Here is a 10,256-nt window from a genome sequence, read left to right as displayed (position 1 = left end):
CTGAATACGGGACAACTGGTAAAATTACTTGTATTCAAGCGAGTTCAACAGAAATAAATTGTGCAAATGTTCAAATTAACATCTGATTTTTAATTGTGCAAATGTTCAGATTAACATCTGATTAATTGACTGAGCCCCTGTTAAAAAGAAATACTGAGTAGTTGGATTCTTTTTATTTACCTTCCTATCGCTAAGGATTTAGGGTTCATACAGGGAGGGATGACACACACACCCCTACCCAACACACATATATGGGGAGAGATGACATACACAGACTCCCCTACACCTCTCTCACATGGGGTGGGGGGGGGGGGCGTGATCAACCGACCCAACCTTCCCTGCCAGGCACTGAGCACGGCTGGCTGGGCCCCTGAGCTGGACCTGTCTGTCCTGGTACTTGGCACTGTGACTTCCTGAGACAACACGTGGGTGTAGGTATGCAGGGTCACGTGCCCCTGCCCCCCCAGATTTCTGTCAGGGTTCACACCAGAATGTGGCCAGCATCAGCCTTTCGGCACTGTGCAGGAGGGAAGGGAGGGGAGCTGCTTCCAGCTGAAGGGGAGGAGTAGGGGGGAGGGATGACCTGGCCCAAATCTTTGCAGAGCTCTTCTCTTCCCCCCACTCCATCCCCATGTGGCTGGAAGCAGCCTGTCCCTTCCTACCCTCACAGTGTCGAAAGGCAGCTAATACCTCCGTGCTGCTGCTGGCCACCAACATAACCCAGCTGCCCCCTGTCTCCCAGCTACATCATGAGCCCGAAGGGGTTAAGCTGTAAGGATGCATTGTACACCAGGGCCCAGGGAACCTGACTGCAGGGGCTTCAGCAAAACCAACCAGAGAGGTGGCTCAGAAGAAGAGGGTGCCTAGGGGATAGAGTAGCTGCGCACTTACTGGGGGAAAGACCCAAAGTGGGTGTGATGTAGGCGCGGGTGAAGAGGGTGGTAAACCCCTGCCCCAGGGACTGCTGTGGAGCCTGCAGGTTCGGGGCATGAACAGGATGGAAATCCCTTTTCCTCCCTACCCCTGCCACTCCAGAGCTTAGATGCAGGGTGGAGAGGCTTCCCCGTTCCAGGCAGTGCACAGCTTTGGCACATGCAGGGCTTGGATCCCCCTGGGCAGAGCCTCAGGCTGGAGGGTCTTGGGGCTTTCCTGGGGCTCCAGCCCAGCCAGAGGCAGTAAGGAAAGGAAGGAGCCTGCCGGCCAGGCTGTTGGTGAGCTGAGCACTCCAACCAGGGGCTGGTTCTCTGCACAGCATCGGGAGTGAGATGCGTCCTGACAGGGTATGGAGGAGCAGCTGGGTGCGGGGGTGAAGGGGCAAAACAGGGAGAGGACAGCGAGAGGGAGAGCATGTAACTGGCTGCCGCCTGGCGCCTACTCACACTCACCTGCCACCGCAGCTCGCAGCCAGTGCCAGCCAGAAATGGGATGGTGGAGTGGGGCCCTGCTGGCTGAAAGCTGGCATGCACCGGGTGCTATGCTGACAGACCAGCAGGGGGAGCAGCTGGTCCCGCACACTGCATCTTTGCCTCTCCACCAGCCATGCACACCCACCCCCATCGTCAGCCACTCAACCCCCGATCCCCACTCTCCACTGGTGGGCAGGCGGCAGGCGAGCAAGGATCCAGCCAGCAGGAAGGGAGACAGAAAATACGGGACAATTTGCCCGTTTTTAAGAAAAGTCGGGACACCTGCAGGACGGCTTAAATACAGGACTGTACCTTTAAAAACGGGACATCTGGTCATCATATCCTAGTAGAAACCACATTCTTTATAATATTTAACACTGGATTGGATTGGACAAAACACTACTAAACACATAAGAGGGATCAAATAAATTGGCAGGGAGAGAGAAGATATACTGGGCATACTGCACACACTGAAATTTCTTCTTATTGCTGAGTCCTAAGTGAAACGAAGTCACCAAAAAAGGGGAGAGGAAAAAAAATCTCCTCTACTTTTCTTGGCTTTGCTGATACTTCCTCTGATAGAGATCAGCAGCTGTCTAAAGAAAGCCAGTCTCACAGCTAGAAAATACAGGACAGACTGCTATCTTTTCTTGACTGTGTAAAGGATGCAGATTATAATGCCAAGGCTTGAATATCAGAAATAAATAAAGAGAAAAGATTGTGTGATCCCCAACAGGAAGATTCTCAAGTTGTTAGAAAAATAGTTATAAAACTGAGCAGCCTAGTAGACAGTAGATATATATTTTATTGCCAGTAAAGTCCCACATAAAACAGCCAGTGGGGTGCAATCATTTCCCATGGATCATAAATCAGTTGCTTTTCAACAGTACGCAGCATTCACCTTGATACTACAACCAAGACTAATGCTACTGTACTTTGTGCTTGAGGGAAATTTACATGGTATGTTGGAATTGTATGGGTACTAGACAAATCGTCAGGATAGAAAATAAAGAAAAGGTGGAATTTTTGCTCAATACACAACATCTAAGGCCTGATCCCGCAAAGCCTTATTTCCAGGAGCAAATATATAATCATATAAGCAAATATTTAATCATAAGCATTCCCATTCTTATACATGGGACTATTGCATGATTACAGATTTTTCATGTGAGTAAATATTTGCAAGATCAGGCACAAGTCTTGATCTTTTTACACCAATCTTATATGTATTTATTTAATGTGTATGTATATATATATATATATGTTATGCTCTTTGTGTTTGTATTTTTAATTTTTAAGCATAAATTTAAAAAAAACCATCGAAATACATATTTAAAATTTATAATTTCTCTAGCTCCTTTAAAGCCAATCCTGCAAAACCCTTACTCCCAGGACTAAGGGTCTGTCTGTTTCTTGTGATTCTTCTTGCCGACTTTAGTAGAACTACTTATATGAGATAAGGACTATTCTCATGAGTCAAGGTTTGCAGAACTGGGCTTTGGATTATTAACACTGAAAGAATGTTAAAAATTGAAGGGCCTGATCCTCCAACCCCATACACACATGCAAAGGGACTATAGATGTGAGTGAGGCTTTGCAGGATCCAGCCCTAAATTTGGGCTTGCTCCTAACATCCTAACTCAGGAAAAATGGGAGTTTTGCCTGAGTCAGGACTGAAGGATTAATATTTATGCCAATTGTTTACTCATATATATTTAATTTATCTTGTATTAACATAGGATTGCGTATCCTTGTTGATTTAACACTTTGTTCTATCATGTACAAGAAGTTGCCAAGCACTGCTTTCATGCTCAGTTTTGTAGAGAACAAGCTCTCTGCCTAAAGATCTTGTGATTTACCTGATAACTTTTTGCCTCTGTAAAAGGGTTTACAAACCCCATACTGACCATAGGCAGGAGATGAGAGCCTCTGCTTCTTACAGGCAAGCACCTTGATCACACCCCCACACAGCTGCCAGAACTGCCAATCATGTAGACAACCACCCTCAGCTGTGACCAATAGAGGAAACAAGAACTACTATAAAAAGGAGAGACTAGAGAGGGAAAAGGAGGTAGAAAGGCTTGAGATAATAAAGAGATAACAGCTTTGCATTAGGCTACCTATGAGAAAAGAATCAGAAGATAGGAGAATGCAAACCCTGGAACTGAAGGGCTGATAGATTCTGTTTAAAGTGAGGATTCATGAACTGATCTGATTGAAAACAAAGTGAGGATGGACAGTTAGGAGAAACTGGGATCCCTAGAAAGACCACACCAAGAGATGTTAATAGCCTTTTACAAGTCTAAGCTGTATGGAGGAAGGAGGAGAGAAACAGCACTCAAGAGGAGATAGCTGAGATATTATGAGTGGGATGCACAAGGGGGATGTAGGTATCTGACTTAGCACTTTGGTGCCTAAGTCAATGCTGGGTAGCATTCACAAAATCTCTGCTCAGCTGCTCCCTAACCTAGAAGTGCCTGATGTCCCAACATGCCTCACTTGCTGCTGCTAAAGTTCCTGAGGCACCTAAATTTCAGCATGTGGGCATATGCGCGGCCACTTAAGTCCTGACACCAGACAGCTACTCAGCACTTAACTACTACCTAAGCTCCAGCTGGATTCACAGAGTAGGTGTTCCCACACCTATCTTGCCTTTGGGCTTCACCCAGTAGATGTGCTCAGAATATGTTTAAAACCTCACAAATTGTCAAGAGCAGGGGGTGCTGCCCCCACCATTAATCATTGAATCTAGTGGTTACAGCACTCACCCATAATGTGGGAGACTCAACAACTGGACTATTCTGGCATGGATCGGTTGGACGCATAAATAATTATTCACTGGAATAGAGGGTGTGGAACCTGTGCCTCCTCTGTGAATGTCCTAACCACTGGGATATAGAGTAATTCATTCTAACTCACTTTCTTGCTCAAATATTTAATTATTTATAGATAGTGGAACAGCTTCAACAGGCGAGGTTGAGAAAGACCCATTCCAGAATACTTCATAACCCTTGTCAAGGCTGCTTTCCCCACTCTGGCACTTTGAGTGCAGAAAGTGGGGGCCCGCAAGGATTCTAACAATTAATACTGGCCACTCCAGGCTTGTATTAAACTTCCAAGGTTACAGTTTCTCTCTGACCTTGGATTGGTAAATGCTGCCACCACCCAAATGCAGAACCCCTTTGAGAGCCCAGGAAAGCACGCTTGGGAATTCCTTCCTGGGGCTATCCTCAAGCCCTTTCACACCACACCCCCCCCCAGGGAAGAACTGAGAAAAACAAAGGAAATCAGCTGTTGCCACCAGCTAATTTAAACAATGTGTGCACAAACCTCTTAGACACAAAAAATCCAATTCTGTTCTTTAAAAAGGTAAATTTTATTAATAAAAAATGTATCTGGGAACTCAGGCTATTGCTATATTAAAAAAAAAAACTACAAGGATTAAGCGTGAATAATAGCTTTCTCGAGGTCCATCTTAAAGGTTACAAGTAAAACATAAGCACTTGGGGTTAGCACAGAGGAATCCACAAGCCATAAAGAAATAAAAGGAATAAACTTAATCTTGTCTTTCTAGAATTTCCTGATCTACTTACATATCTGGGGTTTTAAAGCATTCTAGGTATGATACTGATTATTTTTCATACCTGGCCCAAGCCTCTAACAGCATAGCTCTGCCCTGTCCCTTCTCTCCGGGAGGGCAACAACAGACAGACAAAAGGGGAGTTGTTTTTCCAATTTTAAAAAGTTCTAGCTTTCCCATGGGTTCTTTTGGCCAGGTGTACACTCACTTCCTTTTACCTATGCATACCAGTGAGACTTTTTTTAACCTTTTACAGGTAGAGCAATTAGAGAACAGCTACTAAGAGGGATTTTATAGCTGCTATCTGGGTGTTCATAAAAGGGAGCTAGCCCCCCCCCCCTTTCATTTATCACAGCCCTGTTGTTAGGGGAACACACATGAGCCCCCTCTTTGTTTCTTGGAAAGGACTATCCTGGTTTAAGTGTGTAAATCCAGGAGAGAATTCACAGCTGTGAATCCCAAATGGAGACAGGTGCTTCCCTCCAGCTAAGCACCTTTTGAGGGGTAGGGCTTAGATCACACTTCTGTTGTAGGCATTTTGCATTGGCTCGCTTAGGAGGATCTCAGTTCAGCTTACTGGCTTTTGTGACTCCATCCTTAGGCACCTAACTGTCCTAATATATCATATAGGAGCCTGGGCACCTGATTTGGGACTGTGAATTCCAGTAGGCGAGGCACCTAAAATCTAGGCCCTACAATGCTGATTTCCTACTTGTAAAGCCCACCCTACATGTGTCGGTATGATCTCTCCTGAGAAGTGAGAAAAGTTTGGTAGGCAGCACTCTCGAGAGGAAGAACAAATCTCCTGATGTACAGCAGTTCAGGACTATTGCTGCAACTTTGCCATGCACAAATACACTCCCCCTGTGGCCAGGCCTTCAGCCAGATTATAGTTGATCCTGCAGGAGCATGCTGAAGTTGGGGAGTGGGATAAAGGTCCAAGAGCCCTCTCACTCCTTAGCACTTTATAGGATTTGAAGAGAATTCAATGTCATGCTTTATCTTATCTCATTTAAGTGTTTTATTCCACTCTTCTTGTTCCTAGCTAAAACCCCTGCAGCCCTAGAATTTTCTGTAGTGACACCAGTTCAGGTGTCTGTGTGCAGTGGTGAATTACCAAGCTGGGAAAAGAAGATTGTCCTCTGCATCTAAATCCCATGCAGGCTTGTTTACCAATGCCACTGATGACAAACTTCGTAATTTCATTCCTTCATAAATATTTGAATGTTTCATTTTGCTAGGTGAATATCTGTTCATTTGATCTAATGGCTGTCCTTTAGAAAATGCAGTAGAAAGCCATTAACATAACTTCACCAGTGTTAAATGGGTAGAGGCAAACGGTGGTTGCTGAGAACAATACCCTTTTTGCCCACAACATAGTTATGTAAGAACTGAATAATTTTACTACCTGTAACAGCACCTGCAGCTATAAAAGCTAAGCCAATGATACAGGTAATCAAATCTCAGGCTTCTAAAATTACCTGTGGGTGTTTGGAAGGAAACCCCACTACTTCTGGCCTATGTACAGCACTGCACAGGGTGTAATTATGGGGGGAGTGAAGGGAGGAGGAGGAGGGAATTGCTGTGGCTGGACAAACTAATTTGGTTATAACCAGAACTGACCTGAACCTTTGTTTAGCCTCAGACTGAACCAAACCTTAACTGAGGTGTGGTAAACTTTAACTCTTCCTAACCCCCAACCCCTCTTTCTTTATGTCTAGTGCTGCTGCCATTCTCCGATCATTCCTAATAGTTCTTCTCTAATAGGGATGCTCCCAGGAAGACTAACTTCCATGTGTCCTAAGGAATTCCAGGAATGCTATGTGCTGCAGAAAAAATGAAATTGAGAAAACTTTAAAGCACAAAATTCAAAAGTGGAAGCAATGGGCCTAGAGACATCAGTAACAACTGCTATTGAAGGTGTGGTGCAGGATCCATACAGAAGAACACTCCTGAAAGGTGAGGGGCAGCAAGAACTTCCAGACCTGGCCTGCAGTCAAATGGGAGAGGAAACTTCCCCTCAAATGGAGTAGAGGAAAAGCTGCAAAGTAATTTTCTCCAAGACAGCTAGCCGTTCCTCCACAGATTCTGTAGTCTGGCATCTTTGCTGGTCTATTCCTTTACTTGTCTGCAGTCTTCTCACTTTTTCCTGAACAAAACACAGGCCAGAAATGATGTGCCCTATTCTTCCATGTCACCTCAAAAGAGAAAGGGGGCTGCAACTTCAAAATGAGTCCTGTGCCTTTATAGGGAAGTTGTGAAAGGACATAGTCCAGTTTATACAGTCGTATCTGGAGATAAGGAACCTGGTCACAACGAAAGCCTTAACTTTTGAATCATCATATTTTTGAAGTTCTCCATTCTATAGCGCACCTTACTGTGGCTAATAACCCTTGAACTTGGGATCTGACTATATGTATTAAACCAGATAAATACAAAAATATCATTAAACGGGTAGCTGACAAGTTAGATATATCCCCTCCTTGAAATTAGCAAACATGAAGGGAACTCTTTGGTTACGATGTACTCCAATTCCAAGAACACCGCATTGCAGAAAGCATTTACTTGTCATGTTCTTCTATTATTTTATTTTACACTTCATTTGTTTCTATTACATAGCCTTACACTTTATTATTAGGGTGTTCTGTTGCTGCAAACAGGCACATTGAATTCTGATCCAGTTCTGCCAGTGGAACTTTCATCTTTTCACCTATGAAACAATCAAACTAATGACTGTAACATGTAACAGTTTTAATTATATATATTGATTCTGGGGTGCTTATGCCCTTGTTTGTCCTGAAACAGTAATGCATTTATATCTTTTTTTTTTTTAAATGATTAATGTGTTGTAATCTTTACCTTACAACAATGAAGCCTTTAGCAGTACAGGTAATATAACTTGGTATAAATCACGTAGTATATCTGAGCATCCCAAGCTCGTTGCATTCATGCTGCAGAACACTTCACAGCTATAAGCATCATCTTGTCCTTTGCTGCCCTTGAGAAAAGAGAGGAAAAATACAAATACAAGAAAACCAACACATTTTTTAACATTTGTCTAACCTGTTATTGTGGTGTTAATCAATAAAATCTTAACAAAATTGTAATAACAGGGAAATAACAGGCATCTTCAGAGCCTAACATTTCCATACCCATAACAAAATTATTTTATCAACTATGGTATTGAAAACATTTTCTTGAGATAAAGATAATGCTTAACAGAAAATCTACATTTTTGGTAGCAGTTTCTTTTCAAGGAGAGTGTATACCAAGCTACCAGTATTGTATTGTGATGAACCAAGTTGAGGTGTTGTCAAGCAAACAGGACCCTGAAGATACACAAGTTTATCTGGATAACTGGTATAAAAACAGGATAACACACCAGAGAGGCCACTAATGTAAAGACCATGACAAGAGTAATAAAAGGAAATTCACATGAATTCAATTGCAGTGGAATAATGAATAGTATTGCAACAGGATACTCATCAGGGAATTACTATTTAGTATTAGAGATGTATCAAAATAGAACTTTCTATCCAAACTGCAAATTATGGAAATTTACATAAAAAGGAACCCAAATCCAAACTACTCCTCGTTTAGATTTGCAAAACCAAAAACCTTAGTTTGGGTTTTGAGAAACCAAATTCACCCAGGGTTTGATGATCTGTTTCAGATTAGCCTAATCTGGAACTATTTCTCTGGCTTCACATTCTCTCAAATAGATTGTCCTAACAAGCCTGCAGGAAGAATCTTTCACCCTACCAGTAGTGACTTTTTTTTATTGTTGGGGCATACTGTTTATTTTGGTTTTTTTCCACTTTAAATCATTGCAAATTTAAACTAGCGCATCAGGCTATAATAATGCAGCACCGAGTCCACTTGTTGCAGTATTAAGACAGGCAATTTAGCAGCTCCTATTAACTGTTCTTTTAGCTTTTCCACTGTTCATTTGTCTCATTTCTCGTACACACTCAAGCTTGCTGCAGTAACCTCTAGAAGCCAGATTCTGCCACATTTATTAACATGAGTAATGCCCTATTCTGCAAGTAGGCCCATTGATTTCAATATGACTATTCAACATGAGTATAGTTGGCAAAACCAAATCCTAAATATAAACAGTAAATGTGCCACTTGTGGAAGGAATCTGGAAACACACACAACGATTTCTAGGATTTTTGCAATTTCTCTTTCTTTTTTTTGTTTTTGTTTTTTTACAAACTCACATTTTTATGAAACTGATTATTGGTTAAATGCCAGTTTCAAATAAAATATTTTCCAAATATAATAACTCTAGGATTGCTGTATGGAATTTTCCTTTATTAAATTTTCAATCCTCCATTTATGTCAAAGTCAAAACTTTCCTGGGTCTAATACCATCATGTTGTCTGGGTTGTTTTTGTTTTTTGGTTCACCAGAGATGCTGTACAGTAGAAGAATGCCTGCCAGCTCATATGGGAAATATGGTATATTTAAAATATTTAGTTCTGTTAGAAACAAAACCATATTGTATTTTTATTTGGGAAGTGATGTGATCATTTAATGACAGGGTTTAACATTATGCATACATATGCAGAGTTAACCTCATGCACAACCTCAACTTGTTTTTCTTGACTTTTGAGTGTTTCAGCACACAACTAACTTTCTCTTTAGTCACCCAGGCCTGCTGAAAGAGATCAGAGTCACTTAAAAAGGCAATCTGTCTAATACAAAGTTGTCATCTTCTTTAAGTCTAACAATAATACAAATCAATCCCTCCTAGTAATTTATTTCTGAAAATGTACATTATTCCCAGTGTACTGCTTTACTGTAGCACTTAGTACTAAAGGAACAGATCATTATGAATCCATGAGATTTCCCCTATGTCTCTTCTCTATTAAGAAAAAAAACATTCATTTGAAGTAATGTAAAAACACATTTTTTAAAGTACAAAAGAAACTGATCAATAATTATTCTATTTCAATAAATGATAATTTTATTCATGGGCTCAGAGATTGATAGTCCTTTGGGATCTAGTCTGTGTTTTGGAAAATTATGTAAATTTAACCATGTAAATCCCACATATACATATTTCTATTTCTCTTTGAGTTCTTCCATCAGAACACCTACAATGAATTAAAGTACTGAATACTAGAGCCTTTCTAGGATATTTTTTTAAACAAAGTAGATATTTTTACCATGCCAGCCTCAGTAGACATAAAAGGAAATAATCACATTAAGTTGTACCTCATCTGTAACAACTAAATGTAGAATGTATTTAGTGTATCTTTTAG

General features: G+C 41.6%; 1 long non-coding RNA gene across 1 annotated transcript; it reads left to right on the top strand.

The window, feature by feature from the left end:
- Nucleotides 1-3,474: 3,474 nt before the first annotated feature.
- LOC122465488 lies at nucleotides 3,475-9,964 on the top strand. Its single transcript, XR_006290387.1, has 3 exons — nucleotides 3,475-3,597; nucleotides 6,032-6,182; nucleotides 6,754-9,964. It is a non-coding gene; the product is annotated as an uncharacterized LOC122465488 (long non-coding RNA).
- The last annotated feature ends 292 nt before the right edge of the window (nucleotides 9,965-10,256 follow it).

Source organism: Chelonia mydas, chromosome 4 (assembly GCF_015237465.2).
Source record: "Chelonia mydas isolate rCheMyd1 chromosome 4, rCheMyd1.pri.v2, whole genome shotgun sequence".
Taxonomy (NCBI): Eukaryota; Metazoa; Chordata; order Testudines; family Cheloniidae; genus Chelonia; species Chelonia mydas.
Note: the sequence above shows the minus strand (reverse complement) of the source record. Positions and strands in the feature narration are given on the sequence as shown.